Raw genomic sequence first — 16,750 nt, 5'->3', positions numbered from 1 at the left:
ATTAAGACCCTATCCTATCTGCTAATCTATCTCAGAATTCGCCCCTTTAATTAACTAAATAAATAGCCCAGTTCAAAATGGGCTTCAGGCCCATCAAGCTTATGTGCTCACTTAACCTTCCTAACTGCTGCCCAGTTGGGCTTCCCTGTATGGCATGGGACCCAAGCATTGATCTACACATTAGCCACATAGGTTCGGCCCAGCCTTAGTTACAAGGCCTGGTCGAATACACTGTTAAGACAGCACACCCCCTGAAACCCATCAAATGGGCCCTATGGGCCCAACACTTACCCTAAATGGTCCCTGGGCCAAGCCACCTTGTAACACCCAGGGACTGTGGGCAGATGCAAGATTAGCCCATCAGGTATTATCCTCAATGGTCTTACACTTAACCTCTCAGCCCATAATGATCTTACACTGCCCGACAAGAGAGGACCTCTCCCTCGGCTGCAAGGAACAGTGTTGCACTCTCCACTTATATGGATCCTGGGAATTAAAACCTTTTGCAAACATTTTAGAAACCATAATATATATACTTTTATATCTCATATAAAATATACTTTGCAAAACAAATCCCAACGGTTGAAATTGGCTGCCAGCAGTCTTGGTTTCCAATAGTGAGAGCGCATCCCCGATCATTACCTTTGTCCAACAAAGGGGCTGATCCTGTCACTATGATCACCCACTTAGATGAATTCTCGGATTGTCCCAACATACACAGGTTTTGACCCCCGCTAAGGATCTCATTGATTGGTACATCAAAGACAGACCGATCCGACACCTAGTGCAGTATCATAATCGAGTCCAGGGGTCGGGTGTAACTTTCCAGTTTTGCCCATCAATCTCCAATGTCCAGGGCAATACAGAAAATCTGGTCCAGTTCAAAGATTCAATTAATCCCACACTGTATGTGCCTGGGGTCTCACCCCGGTAGCTGAGACAAGCCATCTCAACCGACTTGATGGCACCACAGTGTCAACCTTGTCAGGATAGGTCTCCCCAGACCGACCCACTGGCTATGAACATTCTAAACTAACACGAGTCTCAATAAGTGTCCAGTTTAAGGGTATTACATAGAAACATACCAAGGGAACATGAATCAAATATGCACTTTTATTCATTTACAATAAATTCATAAAGTACATCAATTTTGATTGAAGCTAAGGGCATACAAAACTGTCTAACACCTATGACCTCCATGTTCCAAATTGGAGCGACCCCAATGAATTGGGAACACACATTATTTTGAAGAAAAACAAAATATCACATAAATGGATTTCAATGTGTTTCTAAAATTGTTTTGAATTGAGAATAGACCTGTCATGGGCCAGGTTTCGGGCCCAATTTTACACTATGTTGAATTTGGACTGGCCAGGCCATTAAAATTTTGATAAAAGCCAAATCCAAGCCCGGCCCATTAACAAGTATAATTGCGAATTGACAATGTTTTGAAAGACAAAATGTTGCAAATAAATTGAATCAGTCACATCAATTTTGGAGTGACGAACAAGCCCTTCAGAATCAAGAAAAGTTCTTCAACTCTAATGTATCTCTAGAAGTAATTAATACAGTTTCACATTCAGATATCAGACTTGACAAAGCAAACGAACAAGTTCTTCAATTTGGTGGTATTCACCACCTTTTTGGTTTTAACCTCATTTAAATTTTATATTCGCTAATAGTTAATAAAATTTATGTTTATCTGTCAGAAAAAATCAGAGCTTTAACCCTCCCAAACTGGCCCTTAACAGTGGCTCCAATTGATTTCAGATTATTTTGTTGGCACACAAATGCATTTTGTAACTTTGGCCGGAATAGGCTCCAACCCTACTAGCTGAACTTCAGTTTTAAATAGACTGATCCAATTTCCACCTTGTATTCATTTCAATTTTCAATAACTTAATATTAATATATGGGCTTGGGCCTCTCATGAAGTGTTGTGCCTTGATCCATTATTTAATGGACTTATTGAACTGATTTTGAATGAAATCCCTAATATCCGTAATTAACCTAGAAGATTCGGGCAATTCCAGAAAGCAATAAAAACCATGGATAGCGTTTGGATACTCGATCAGAGAAGCATTTTTTCCAGACCTCTTGAGCCACTCGCAGTATCTCCTTTGCCAATCCTGCAACGGATCGAACCCACCAACAAACACTAACGTATCCGGATAATTCACTCCCGATATATCGGCCGAATTGGGACCCGATACATTTACTGCTTCATAGTCCCGGTTCGATCCCTCCGGCAAGAACATCTTCCACGCCGAGTCGGTAGACTTCACTGACACCAACGGAATTCGAGTGAGGCAGATCTCCGACTCCGTCCGCTCCTCTCCACCGAAAAACGGTTGGATTGAGATCAGTCCGATAATTCTCACCTCCCGAAACTCTGCTACGCCGGTCCGGCACGCCACCTGGTGCGCCAGGTTTCCTCCTGCACTGTCCCCAGCGAGGAAGCACTTCGAAAGGTCAGCCTTGGCCCGAAAACCGTCGAACTGTCGGCCGTCAAGGAACTTGAGAGGGTCGAACCCATCTTCGTACTGTGACGGGAAACGGCTTTCTGGGCTGAGACGGTAGTTGACGGAGACAACGACGGCGGGGATCTTGCGTGCGAAGCGACGGCAAACGGAATCGTAGAGCATGGAATCAGGACTGGGGATCGAAAATCCTCCGCCGTGAAGGAAGAATACGACGGGGAGAGAGGCGTCGGCGGCGGGTTCAGTTGGAGTATAGAGTCGGAACCAGATGTCACGGGCATCGTCGACCGTTACATCGGCGGTTATGAGGCCTTTACGTGGTTTTCTGTTGGGAGAGATCTTGATGTCGAAGAGGTTGGCGACACGACGACTGAAAGTGCCGTTGCGACGAAAGCAGAGTTTGACAGCGGTGGAAAGGATAGAGAGGTAGATGCGGGTCTTCAATGGAAGCGGCGGAGACGACGATGAACGACCTTTCTTGGGCATCTCTCAATATCTCCGAAGTCCAAACTGAGCTGAGAAACGAGTAATGATGGATTATATAATGGTGGAGGTGGTGGTTCCGCGGCTTTCAGGTGAGGAATGAGAGAGTATATAGAGAGCTAGCCAGCGAGGGAATGGAGGAATGCCGATTAGTGGTGGTGAGTATTTCCTTCGTCTTCAATCCAATCCATACATGTCATTGTTCCAAACCCAATAATTCTTTATGTATTTTACAAAAATTCAGTTTTAGTCTATGGTATGGAGCCTATGGCTGAATTTGATAGTTGTTTCATTGGCGATCAGTCATTTTGCTCCAGCCAATAATTAAATGAATCCGGATTTCCTCCTCACAATCGCAGGTAAGTTCAATTCTGCAGTTTTGATACGTAAGTGGGTTAAAATTGAAAATCATGACATTAAGGGTCTGTTTGATTAACGGTCTGAATTGGAATAAAAATCAGAATCAAAATCCCCTATAAAATTAAAATCGGAATGGTCTATTCTTATAAAGTGGGACTTCATTTCGAATGAGAATCTGATACTTCCAATTAAACAGTTTAAATCGAAATCATTTATTATGATTCTGATTCCAAATCCCTATACCTGTGAACCAATAGCATAGTTGTGTTTGGGGCTGCGGAGGACCATTCATGTCTAATGTCCAACGTCAGCTATAAAATGCACATGGCCCAACTTATTGAATGCATGAGACATTATGATGAGTCTTACAGCCTAGAAGGGATTCCGCGTTCTGTGATCCTGTGGGTTTACAGAATGCATGAACCAGCCAACCAGAAATTAACGTCGTTGGAATGAGTAAACGGTAACGTTAACGGGACTTCGGCCATCAACACAAAAAGACCAATAAACCAAAGTTCATCTGTCCTCATTTCGAACTCCCTCCCTCCATTTTTTCATTCTCCTCCACCGAATTTAGCACAACAGCATCCACAAGCATATGTAAACGCGGAATCCAGCTTCTTCTTCTTATTATTATTATTATTTGTTGATGCTCAGAATGGTCGAGGACAACACTACCAATTTACTCTCAAGCCGAGGTGTGGAGTCCAGGCATCTGAGGTGCAAGGTGCCTGAGACCTGAGGTGTCCAAAATGGTCGACGGCGGGTAAATCAATCCTATAAAGGGAGAATACACATCAGAGGCCCCAGGTTGGCACCCGAGGTGGAGGCTCCAACGGTCAAGTTAGTAGGTTGGTACAAGGTGACGAAGATCTGAGGTATGAGGGCTCAGACGAGGTCACAAGGGAGGACAAGAAATCTCAAGAAGAGCTCGAGAGTCTTAAGTTCTGGGATCCTTTACCTTGGGGGGAGTTACCTTCTATTTATACTTGGGGCCGCCGGGTAATGGTAGAGCTCAGGCGGTCAAGATGGAATCCATACGCGGGGAGTGCGGCCATATATGGCCATCAAGTGATCCCGCTGTTAGACAGTGTATGCCCTTAGCTCCAATCAGAATGATGTACATTATGACATTTAATTTAATGAATAAAGTACATATTTGATTCATGCTATCAAGGTGTGTTTCTGTGTAATACCCTTAAACTGGACACATATGTGTTAGTTTAGAATCTTCACAGCCGTTGGGTAGATCTGGGAAGATTTATCTTGCCAAGGCTGACACTGATGTGCCGTCAAGCTGATTGAGGTGGCTTGTCACAGTTGCCAGGGTGAGACCTGAGGTACATGCAGTGTAGGTTTTCTTGAAACCTTGAACCGAACCAAAATTCTAGTTGAAGGGATAGGAAATCCATCACATGGACGCTCAAGATTGCGGAATAAAGGGGGCGAATTTCAAAAATTTTTTCTTTCCCTTCAACTAGGAATCGAATTCCATATTTAGAAAATCATATTTTCAATGATCATTATTGAACCATAAACTGAATCAGATCTAAACCAAAAGGAGGAGAGAGAGATAATACCTGATACAGAGAAACAATATCTCTCAATGGAGGTGTTCACGCCCAAGGTAGAAACCAAAATCTGCTCCCACTGAAGATGGCGTAGTGCAAGGTGGAGCAGAATCAACAGTGTCCTTCCTAAGAACTTGATTCTTCCCAAGAATCACCTGGATGGCTAGTGAATACAACTCCTACCAATCTTTTCTCCAAAAGATTGCAATCAAGATCCAATCTTGATTTCTCCCAAGCAATGGAGATCGAACTGTTGTAGGCGGCGGTTGCAGGAAGGAGGCGGCTAGAGATTATTTGTAGGGTGCAGAATTCTCTCTTCTGTGATCTCAGCTCTGAAGACAAGACTGTTGCCAGTGATTGTTGGATGTCTAAAGGCTGCCTCCCCCTCTTCCTTTTATAGACTTAAAGGGATCAGCTCCTAATCCCATTAGGAGTTGCTAACCCAAATCATATCTGAATTAGAAATCCTTTTTATATAAGGGATAATCCTTATCTTATCTGCAGATTAGATCAGCCAGCTCCTAATCTAATTAGGAAGTTTCCAAATCTAAATCTCATTTAAATCTTGGACTCTCTGAGTGGATAGGGTGTGGGCCCAATCCTATCAGCTGATCTTATCTCAGAATTCGCCCCTTAAAGACTAATCAAATTAGCCCAGTTCGAAATGGGCTTAAGGCCCATTTAGGGTTATGTATTCATTAAGCCTTCCAAACTACTGCCCAGTTGGGCTTCCTTGTATGGCGTGGGACCCAAGCATTGATCTACACATCAGCCACATGGGTTTAGCCCAGCCTTTGTTACAAGGCCTAGCCAAATATACTGTTATGGATAGTACACCCCCTGAAACCCATCAGATGGGCTCTATGGGCCCAACACTTACCTTAAGTGGTCCCTGGGCCAAGCCACCTTGTAACACCCAGGGACTGTGGGCAGATGCAAGATTAGCCCATCAGGTATCATCCTCAATGGCCTTACACTTAACCTCTCAGCCCATAATGATCATACACTGCCCGACAAGAGAGGACCTCTCCCTCGGTTGGAAGGAACAGTGTTGCACTCTCTCATCTATGGATCCTGGGAATTAAAACCTATTTGCAAACATTTCGAAACCATAATATATACTTTTATATCTCATATAAAATATATTTTGCAAAACAAATCTCAACGATTGAAATCGACTGCCGGTAGTCTTGGTTTCCATCAGTGAGAGTGCATCCCCGATCATTACCTTTGTCCGACAAAGGGGCTGATCCTGTCACTATGATCACCTACTCAGATGAATTCTCAGACTGTCCCAACATACCCAGGTTTTGACCCCTACTAAGGATCTCACTGATTGGTACATCAAAGATAGCCCAATCCGACACCTAGTGCAGTATCATAATCGAGTCTAGGGGTCGGGTGTAATTTTCCAGTTTTGCCCTTCAATCTCCAAGGTCCAGGGCAAAACTGGAAATCTGGTCCAGTTCAATGATTCAATTAATCCCACACTGTGTGTGCCTAGGGTCTCACCCTAGTAGCTGAGACAAGCCACCCCAACCGACTTGGTGGCACCATAGTGTCAGCCTTGTCATGATAGGTCTCCCCAAACCGACCCACTGGCTGTGAACATTCTAAACTAACACAAGTCTCATTAAGTGTCCAGTTTAAGGGTATTACACAGAAACATACCAAGGGAACATGAATCAAATATGCACTTTTATTCATTTACAATAAACTCATAAAGTACATCATTTTGATTGAAGCAAAGGGCATACAAAAACTGTCTAACACTAGTATTGCCCTGGACCTTGGAGATAGATGGGCAAAACTGGAATATTACACCTGACCCCTAGACTCGATTATAATAATACACTAGGTGTCAGATTGGGCTGTCTTTCATATGCCAATCAGTGAGATCCTTAGAGGGGGTCAAAACCTAGGTATGTTGGGACAGTTCGAGAATTCATCTAAGTGGGTGATCATAGTGATTGGATCAGCCCCTTTGTCGAACAAAGTGAATGATCGAAGATGCACTCTCTCTGATGGAAACCAAAACTACCGGCAGTTGATTTCAACCATTGAAATTTGTTTTGCAAAATATACTTATATAAAGATATACATATATATTATGGTTTCAAAATGTTTGCAAAAGGTTTTAATTCTCGAGATCTATGTGAGTAAAGAGTGCAGCACTGTAACTTGCAGCTGAGGGAGATGTCTTCTCTTATCGGGCCATGTTTGATCATTATGGGATGAGAGGTTAAGTGTAAGACCATTGAGGGTAATACTTGATGGGATAATCTTGCATTTGACCACAACCCTTGGGTTTTTATAAGGTGGCTTGACCCAAGGATGATTTAGTGTAAATGTTGGGCCCATTAAGAGCCCATGGTGATGGACTCAGGGGTTCACTGTCTCCTACAGTGAATTCGGCCAAGCCTTGTGACAGAGGCTGGGCTGAACCCATGTGGCTGATGTGTAGATCAATGTTTGGATCTCACATCATACAAGGATAACCAACTGGATAGTAGATTAAAGGGCTAGTGAGCACATACACTTAATGGGCCTAAACCCCAATTCGATCTGGCTTAATAAGATTAATTAAAAGAGGGCGGTTCTGGGATTTGGATAATCAGATAGGATAAGGGATTATCCCTATCCACTCAAAGAGTCCATATCCAAATAAAGGTTTGGATTAGGAAACTCCTAATTTGATTAGGAATGCTAATCTTTATCTGCAGATAAGGTAAGGGATTATTCTTATCTCTTAAAGAGAGTCCAGATCCAAATATAAGATTTGGATTAGGAAACTCCTAATGGGATTAGGAGAACCTCTCTTTAAGCCTATAAATAGAAGAGCAAGGCAAACCTCCAAATCATCTCACAGATTGCGGAATTATAGAGAGAGACAACACAGTTTGACTACATTGTCTTCTTCTCTCCTGCTCTTGCTGCCCTACCAGTTTGATCTCCACCAGTGGGAGTGATCAAGAACAGTTCTCGATATTGCCTTTTGGTAGAAAAGGCAATCTGAAGTCATGCACACCTGCCCTCCATCACATTCTTGCTGAAGAATCGTCCTGCTGATTCTGCTTCACCTCACACCGTGTCATCTTCGGTGGAAGCAGTATTTGGTCTTCTCCTTGGACATGAACACCTTCATTGGGGGTTTATTATTACTCTGTATCAAGTATGTCCCTCTACTCCCTTTCAGTTTTAGATCTGGTCCGGTTTGGTTTCAAGATTGATCATTGAAAATGCAGTTTTCTATAATAGGAAATGTGATTCCCACATGGGAGAGAGAAATTTTTGAAAATTTACCCAACCTTCCTACAGGGTTCGTCCGTCCATATGATGGATCTCTCATCCCTTCGCCTGCACAATTGGTTCTGCGAGGCCCGCTATGCTCAGCCTTGATAGCATCATGATTAGTCCCACGAGGCCCGCTGAGCTTGGCTCTGTGTGTGCCCTAATTAGTTCTACCTAAGCCGCATTGATTGGCACGTGTAGGCTTGCCATTGGATGAGCCGAATGTGCTTGCATCACTTGCCCCCCACTCCTGAGGCCATGGTGGAGGCCCAGGCTTGGGGCCTTGGCTTTAGACGAAGGGAGTGTGTTGGTAGTGCTAGGAGGCGCTGTTGGGTCTCTTGATGAGGTGTCCTGTAGTGGTGTCATCTTGGCTTTGCTCCATTCTCTCGGGGTGCCGTGGAGGTTCTTTCTATTTGAGGGCTTTGACGTCAGCTGCAAGGCCGTTGCTGTAGAAGGACGAGGAGGGGACCTTGCCCCACTACCCTGTGTTGGCATGGAAGCGATTTCGTGGATGCCTTGGCTTTGGCTATGGGTGCCTTCGGTGGGACAATTGGGTTCCTAAGCAGGCAACTTGGCCGCATATGGGTGGAGCTTGTCCTACTTGGCCCGTGAACCATGGAGGAGATGGGTTTTAGTGTCCGATCCAGGTCATACGCGGTGCAGGTCTCCGAGCTGATGTCGGGGTCGTGCCCGTGATGGGTTGCAGTGACACGACTGTGGGGGGAGACGGGACCCGAGCAAGCTGGGTCGTGCACTAGCTGGATCGGCTTGTCCAGTTGGACCAGCAAGACATGGAGAGATGGCTGGTTGGTTTGCTCAGCATCACTTTGTCTTCCCAAGGCGAGTGACGCATGTTGGCCAGCAGACAGGACCGCGGGGGCGGTTGTCGCAAAGCCGATGGTTCAGGCGTGAACTGGACCATCCATTTTCTTTAAATAGATGCCTTAGTCGCACATTTCTTCGCCATTTTCTTTTGAGTGCCCTTGCTTTCAAGAGACCTTTGCTTCCCAGAGCCCTCAACTTGCCTACAATCTTTTGGAGTTTCTTGCCTTCGCCCTCGGTGCACATAGAGCGTCTACCACACTCGGTGCATGACAATGTCTTAAACTACAACCATGTGAAGTCCTTGGGTAGAAGGTACTATATCCTTTAGTCTTACAGGCTAAGGGTCCCCAACACTAGTGATCTGTTGACACCGGAGAAGGGGGAAATCAGTGTCTACCAACACTTCTTGGAGTTCAGCCTTAGGTTTTCCCTCTATCCATTGATCTCCAAGCTACCGAAGTGGTATGGGATTACCCTTAGCCAATTAGCCACCAATTCCCTTAGAACCATCATCGCCATGTTGGTGCTGGGAAGCTATTGTTGGGTTTTTGGTGGACAAGCTGAGGGTGCTCCCCGACTCCCTTCCTTTTAAGGCCGACACTGCTACCAAGGTCCCTATTGGTATCGCTACCACTGAGGACATTGTTGCCCCTCCAACCATGGGTGGCGCATAGGTTGCTTGAGTTCTTGATGCACTTTTCCTTTCTTTTTTGCTTGTATATATTTTCGTAAAGCAGGCTCAGGCTCCCCATTAAAGGCCAAGACTTTTTTGTAATTGTTAAACATTGAACATTTAATGAAACACTATTTGCATATCTTATGCCTTTTTGTATCTCCTTTTTTTTCGAGGGGTCTATGCCCCCCCTTCCCTTTCGAGGGGTCTAGCCTCAATTACGGAGGCTAGGTGGATGTCTAGTTTGTGAAGAACTATGTGTGTTGGCCATAGTTTGGTCTGAGCATGGGGCCTCAGAGGAGGCTATACGAGCTAGACAGTTTTGTATGCCCTTAGCTTCAATCAAAATGATGTACTTTATGAGTTTATTGTAAATGAATAAAAGTGCATATTTGATTCATGTTCCCTTGGTATGTTTCTATGTAATACCCTTAAACTGGACACTTAATGAGACTCGTGTTAGTTTAGAATGTTCACAGCTAGTGGGTCAGTCTGGGGAGACCTATCCTAACAAGGCTGATAGTGTGGTGCCACCAAGTCGGTTGGAGCGGCCTGTCTCAGCTGCCAGGGTGAGACCCTAGGCACATACAGTGTAGGATTAATTGAATCTTTGAACTGGACCAGATTTCCTGTATTGCCCTAGACTTTGGAGATTGATGGGCAAAATTGGAAAGTTACACCCGACCCCTAGACTCGATTATGATACTACACTAGGTGTTGGATTGGGTTGTCTTTGATATACCAATCAGTGAGATCCTTAGCGGGGTCAAAACCTGGGTATGTTGGGACAGTCTGAGAATTGATCTGAGTGGGTGATCATAGTGACAGGATCAGCCCCTTTGTCGGACAAAGGTAATGATCGGGGATTAACTCCCACTGATGGAAACCAAGATTATCGGCAGCCGATTTCAATCGTTGAGATTTGTTTTGCAAAATATATTTTATATAAGATATAAAAGTATATATATTATGGTTTCAAAATGATTTGCAAAAAGGTTTTAATTCCTGGGATCCATATAAGCAGAGAGTGCGACACTGTTCCTTGCAGCCGAGGGAGAGGTCCTCTCTTGTCGGGCAGTGTGTGATCATTATGGGCTGAGAGGTTAAGTGTAAGACCATTGAGGATAATACCTGATGGGCTAATCTTGCATCTGCCCATAGTCCCTGGGTGTTACAAGGTGACTTGACCCAGGGACCACTTAGGGTAAGTGTTGGCCCATAGAGCCCATAAGATGGGTTTCGGGGGTGCACTGTCCATAACTGTGTATTTGGCTAGGCCTTGTAATAAAGGCTGGGCTGAACCCATGTGGCTGATGTGTAGATCAATGTTTGGGTCCCACGCCATACAAGGAAGCCCAACTGGGCAGCAGTTTGGAAGGCTAAATGAATAAATAACATTAAATGGGCCTTAAGCCCATTTCGATCTGGGCTAATTTGATTAGTCACTTAAAGGTGCGAATTCTGAGGTGGATCAGCTCATAGGATTGAGCCTAGACCCTATCCATTTAGAGAGTCCAAGATCTAAATAAGATTTAGATCTAAAAGCCTCCAAATTAGATTAGGAGATGGCTGATCTGATCTGCAGATAAGATAAGGGTTATCCCTTATCACATAAAGGAACTTCTGATCCAAATATGATTTGGATCAGCAACTCCTAATGGGATTAGGAGCTGATCCCTTTAAGATTATAAAAGGAGGAAGGGGGCAGTAGACTTTAGACATGCAATCCAAAACTCTTGTCTTCAGAGCTGAAATCACAAGAAGAGAGAATCCTACACCCTGCAAATACTCTCTTGTCGCCTCCTTCCTATAGCTGCCACCTCCAGTAGTTCGATCTCCTACTCTCTACAAGAGTAATCAAGATTTGATCTTGATACCAATCTTTTGGGGAAAATATTGATTAGAGCTGTATTCACAAGCCATCCTGTTGATTCTTGCGAAGGGTCAAGTTCTTTTGGAAGAACATTGCTGATTCTACTCCATCCTATATTGCACCATTTTCAGTGGGAGCAGATTTTGGGTCCTTCCTTGGGCCTGAACACCTCCATTGAGAGATATTGTTTCTCTGTATCAGGTACATCCTCCCTCTTACTCCTTTTGGTTCAGATCTAGTTTGGTTAATGGTTCAAGATTGATCCTTGAAAAATATGTTTTTCTAAAATAGGGAATTCGATTCCCTACGAAGATGGGAGAAATTTTTTGAAATTCGCCCAGTCCATTCCGCATGATTTGGGCGTCCATGTGATGGATATCCTATCCCTTCAGTGGTATTAGAGCTAGGTTCAAATCTTGATCCAATTTGTTTCAGATCTGAACCTGCACAAATGGATAGAAGGCGTTCAACCTGATTTGTGCAGATATGGGTTTTGGGAAATTTGTTCCCATAGTTCTTTTTTATTTTCTTGATTTATGGGCTATTCGTACAAGAGTAGATCGATTTTTTGGTTTATTTAGGGAACCTGCAAGATTTGCAGTTTCTTGATTTATTCATTACATTTGGTCTATAAATAATTTTTTTTAGACTCAATGTATTAGGCATTCGATCTAATGTAATTATAATAGAAATTAGGTTTTCTATTTCAATCTATTTTTTTTATCAAAGATGGCGGTGCATGGAAGGAGATTTTTGCAGATGGGACATTCGCTACCTGCGATTTGTAGTTTGTGAAACTACAATCTATGATCTAACCTCTGTTTTGCAGGATGGATTGTGCGAACAGCCCTATTTGATAGATTCTTGATTTTGTTTTATCAGTTCTTTAATTTCAGATTATTTTCTTGAATTAAAGATTTAATTAAAAATCAAACCCTAGACCCATTCGAACCAAGATTGGTTCAAACTGTTTGGACCAAATCTAGGGTTTAATCAAGGCTGAAAGTCAACCCTAATTTTCTAACTAATGGGCCTGAGGATTTATATTTAGTTAAATGGTTAATTTGGCCCAACCTATAAAGGCCCAGTTTTAAATAGTTAAAACTGCCAAAAGCCCACTTCAAAGGATAAAGTATATGGGCCGAACTGGGTAACCCTAATTCAGCCCATATACGTAGATAATATTAATGGTTAATATTATGGATTTAAAATGGGCTTCCAATGGGCCTTACAGATGATTAATTGTTTGGATCAATTTATCCCTACATGAGATGTATGGATGTGTGATGTGCTATGTACATGGGCCATAAGTGCTTGGCCCATGCTCAATCGATAGTGGCTCTTGCGCACACCATGGCTGAATGCACATCATTGCCATGGTGTCCCTTTTGGTCATTGGATGACCTCCCTCAGTGGTGGGCCCCACACCTCATCAAGAGGTTACGTACGGTACCCTAGCCAATTAAGGCCCATCTAAATTTGACTTTATGAAAGTCAGTGGGAGCCACTTTGGTTTGACCTAAATCAAATTACGACGTAATAAATGTTCCCTCCAGTGGATATGAGTGCATGTGATAAGGAGATTTATATGATGAACTCTCTAAAGGCCTTCCATCATTAGCATGAGGATGGGTCCTTCAGTAATGAGGAAACGCACCAGAAAATGGGCTATCCATTTGCTGTTGGGCTTGTCTAAGTGTTTCATAAGATGATAGGGGCGTCATAGACCGATGTGGGAGGGGCTTCACCAAAAAATGGGAACTCTCTCACGGTACCTTGGCGTTCACGAACATGATGGGTAAACACTCACTGGACAGAAAGGTTTACCTGAAAATGGCTCTGAACCTTATTTGACAGAGGCCAAAGGGAAAACTCATATGATGAGTGGAGAACTCCAAGAAAGGAAATGTTTCTTTCAGGCACAGAGTCAGTCTCTACAAGAAGATGTCTCCCAAGACTTTTGAGGAGATTGATGGCATGAAAGACGTTCCCTATGCCTCTGCCATAGGAAGCATCATGTATGCCATGCTGTGCACTCGTCTTGACATTGCTCAGGCAGTGAGTATATTAAGCAGATTTCAGGCCAACTCAGGGCAGGAGCATTGGACTGCTATGAAAAACATACTTAAGTACCTTCAAAGGACAAAAGAGTTTTGTCTAGTATTCGATGGTAGCTTACTACAGATCCAAGGGTATACAGATGCCGATTTCTATTCTGATACAGATGATAGAAAGTCTACATCTAGATATGCTTTCATGATAAGATCATGTGTTGTTTGCTGGAAAAGCATCAAACAGGGGTCCACTACAGACTCCACGACCGAGGCCGAGTACATTGCCACAAGTGAGGCTGCCAAAGAAGCCGTGTGGATGAAGAAGTTCGTTTAGAGTTGGGAATACTTCCGTCCAGCACATCACCCATCCCATTGTTGTGTGACAAAAATGGAGCCATAGCTCAGGCTAAGGATCCGCGAGCCCACTCGAAGTCGAAGCATATCGAGAGGAAGCACCACGTACTGCGGGAGATTATTGGTAGAGGAGACGTCATGATTCAAAAGGTAGCATCAGCGGAAAATGTAGCAGACCCATTGACGAAGCCACTATCATAGAAAGTGTTTGAGAAACACGTGGAAAGCATGGGACTCTGGCTTGTACCAGATTGGACCTAAGTGCAAGTGGGAGCTGTTAGACAGTTTTGTATGCCCTTAGCTTCAATCAAAATGATGTATTTTATGAGTTTATTGTAAATGATTAAAAGTGCATATTTGATTCATGTTCCCTTGGTATGTTTCTATGTAATACCCTTAAACTGGACACTTATTGAGACTCGTGTTAGTTTAGAATGTTCACAGCCAGTGGGTCGGTCTGGGGAGACCTATCCTGACAAGGCTGACATTGTGGTGCCACCAAGTCGGTTGGGGTGGCCTGTCTCAGCTGCCAGGGTGAGACCCTAGGCACATATAGTGTAGGGTTAATTGAATATTTGAATTGGACCAGATTTCTAGTATTGCCTTGGACCTTGGAGATTGATGGGCAAAACTGGAAAATTACACCCAACCCCTAGACTCGATTATGATACTGCACTAGGTGTCGGATTGGGTTGTCTTTGATATACCAATCAGTGAGATCCTTAGCGGGGGTCAAATCCTAGGTATGTTGGGACAATCTGAGAATTCATTTGAGTGGGTGATCATAGTGATAGGATCAGCCCCTTTGTCGGACAAAGGTAATGATCGGGGATGCACTCTCACTGATAGAAACCAAGACTGCCGGCAGTCGATTTCAATCGTTGAGATTTGTTTTGCAAAATATATTTTATATGAGATATAAAAGTATATATATTATGGTTTTGAAATGATTTGAAAAATGGTTTTAATTCCTGGGATCCATATAAGCAGAGAGTGCGACACTGTTCCTTGCAGCCGAGGGAGAGGTCCTCTCTTGTCGGGTAGTGTGTGATCATTATGGGCTGAGAGGTTAAGTGTAAGACCATTGAGGATAATACCTGATTGGCTAATCTTGCATCTGCCCACAATCCCCAGGTGTTACAAGGTGGCTTGGCCCAGGGACCACTTAGTGTAAGTGTTGGGCCCATAGAGCCCATAAGATGGGTTTCAAGGGTGCACTGTCCATAACAGTGTATTCGGCTAGGCCTTGTAACAAAGGCTAGGCTGAACCCAAGTGGCTAATGTGTAGATCAATGTTTGGGTCCCATGCCATACAAGGAAGCCCAACTGGGCAGCAGTTTGGATGGCTAACTGAGTACATATCCTTAAATGGGCCTTAAGCCCATTTCGAATGGGTTGATTTGATCAGTCAATTAAAAGGGGAAAATTCTGAGATGGATCAATAGATAGGATTGGGCGTAGACACTATCTACATAGAGAGTCCAAGATCTAAATAAGATTTAGATCTGGAAGCCTCCTAATTAGATTAGAAGATGGCTGATCTGATCTGCAGATAAGATAAGGGTTATCCCTTATCACTTAACTGAACTTCTGGTCCAAATATGATTTGGATCAGCAACTCGTAATGGGATTAGGAGCTGATCCCTTTAAGATTATAAAAGGAGGAAGGGGGCGACAGCCTTTATACATGCAATCCAAAATTCTTGTCTTCAGAGCTGAAATCACAAGAAGAGAGAATCCTACACCTTGCGAATTGATGAACCTACAATTTATCTATATTTTATGAGGTTTTTGCATGAAATTTTATGCTGGTTTAATTAGATTTTGCCCTATTTTAGCTTAATTGCAAGAAAGATTTCAGGGGGAGCCAAATCAACAAAAAGAAGGCAAAAGCAAGAAAAGAAAGCCCAAAATTTATCAAGTTCAGTCCGGCCCAGCCATGAGAGCAAGGGAGTTTCATTCGGCCCAAGTAGTGCAAACTAACTCTTTGGAAAACCCAAGGGAGGAAGCCTAGCAAGAAGGAAATTTTGGCCCAGCCCATTTTTAGCCCAAATAACAGCCTAGAGTGTGGCCCACATGAGCTCAAAAACAAGCTAAGTTGGAGCCCAAATAGCAGCCCAAAGGGAGCTAGGGGCGGCAACTCCTAGAAGTTTCTTGAAGAGAAGGAGGGAGCACTCTAGAAGGTTCATGAGGGGTGTAATACACCCAATTCTAGAGACTTCAAGAAGGGGCAAGAGCCTCCTTGAAAAACTATATAAGGAGGCCTCTAGGAGGGGGGATAGGTGTTCAATTGCTTGAGAGGAAGGCTCTCCCACTCTTAGAGGTTCGGCCACCTTGAGAGAAGAGAAGAGAAGTGATGAACTTACAATTTATCTATAATTTTTGAGGACTTTAGCATGGATTTTTATGCCGGTTTTATTAATTTTTGCCTTAATTTAGCTTAATGCTAAGAATAAGTTCAGGGATAATTAATCCAAGAAAAGGAAGGAAAAAGGCAAGAAAAGAAGGTTCAAAAAGACCAATTTCAATCTAGCCCGGTTGTGGAAGCAAGAGAGAGCACTTCGGCCCATGGAGAGCAAGTGAATTCCTTGAGAAAACCCAAGAAAATAAAGCCTAGCTATGAGTAGAATTCGGCCCAGCAAGGAAGGCCCATTCTCAGCCCAAAAGAGCAGCTCAATGTATAGCTATCATGTGCTAAGAGAGAGCCTAAGTGCAGCCCAAATAGCAGCCCTTAGGAGGCTTTCAAGAGAGCTCTAGAAAGTTCAAGAAAGGGGTGTAATACACCC

The 16,750-nt window shown here is 43.6% G+C and overlaps 1 pseudogene across 1 annotated transcript; it reads right to left on the bottom strand.

The window, feature by feature from the left end:
- Positions 1-1,520: 1,520 nt before the first annotated feature.
- LOC148852816 (putative carboxylesterase 18 pseudogene) lies at positions 1,521-3,163 on the bottom strand (annotated as a pseudogene). Its single transcript, XR_016099567.1, has one exon. The product of XR_016099567.1 is annotated as a putative carboxylesterase 18 pseudogene (transcript).
- Between the last annotated feature and the right edge of the window lie 13,587 nt (positions 3,164-16,750).

Source organism: Nelumbo lutea, chromosome 5 (assembly GCF_056320005.1).
Source record: "Nelumbo lutea isolate HS-2025 chromosome 5, American lotus-T2T, whole genome shotgun sequence".
In the NCBI taxonomy this organism is placed as follows: domain Eukaryota; kingdom Viridiplantae; phylum Streptophyta; class Magnoliopsida; order Proteales; family Nelumbonaceae; genus Nelumbo; species Nelumbo lutea.
This window is presented reverse-complemented; position numbering and strand designations above follow the sequence as displayed.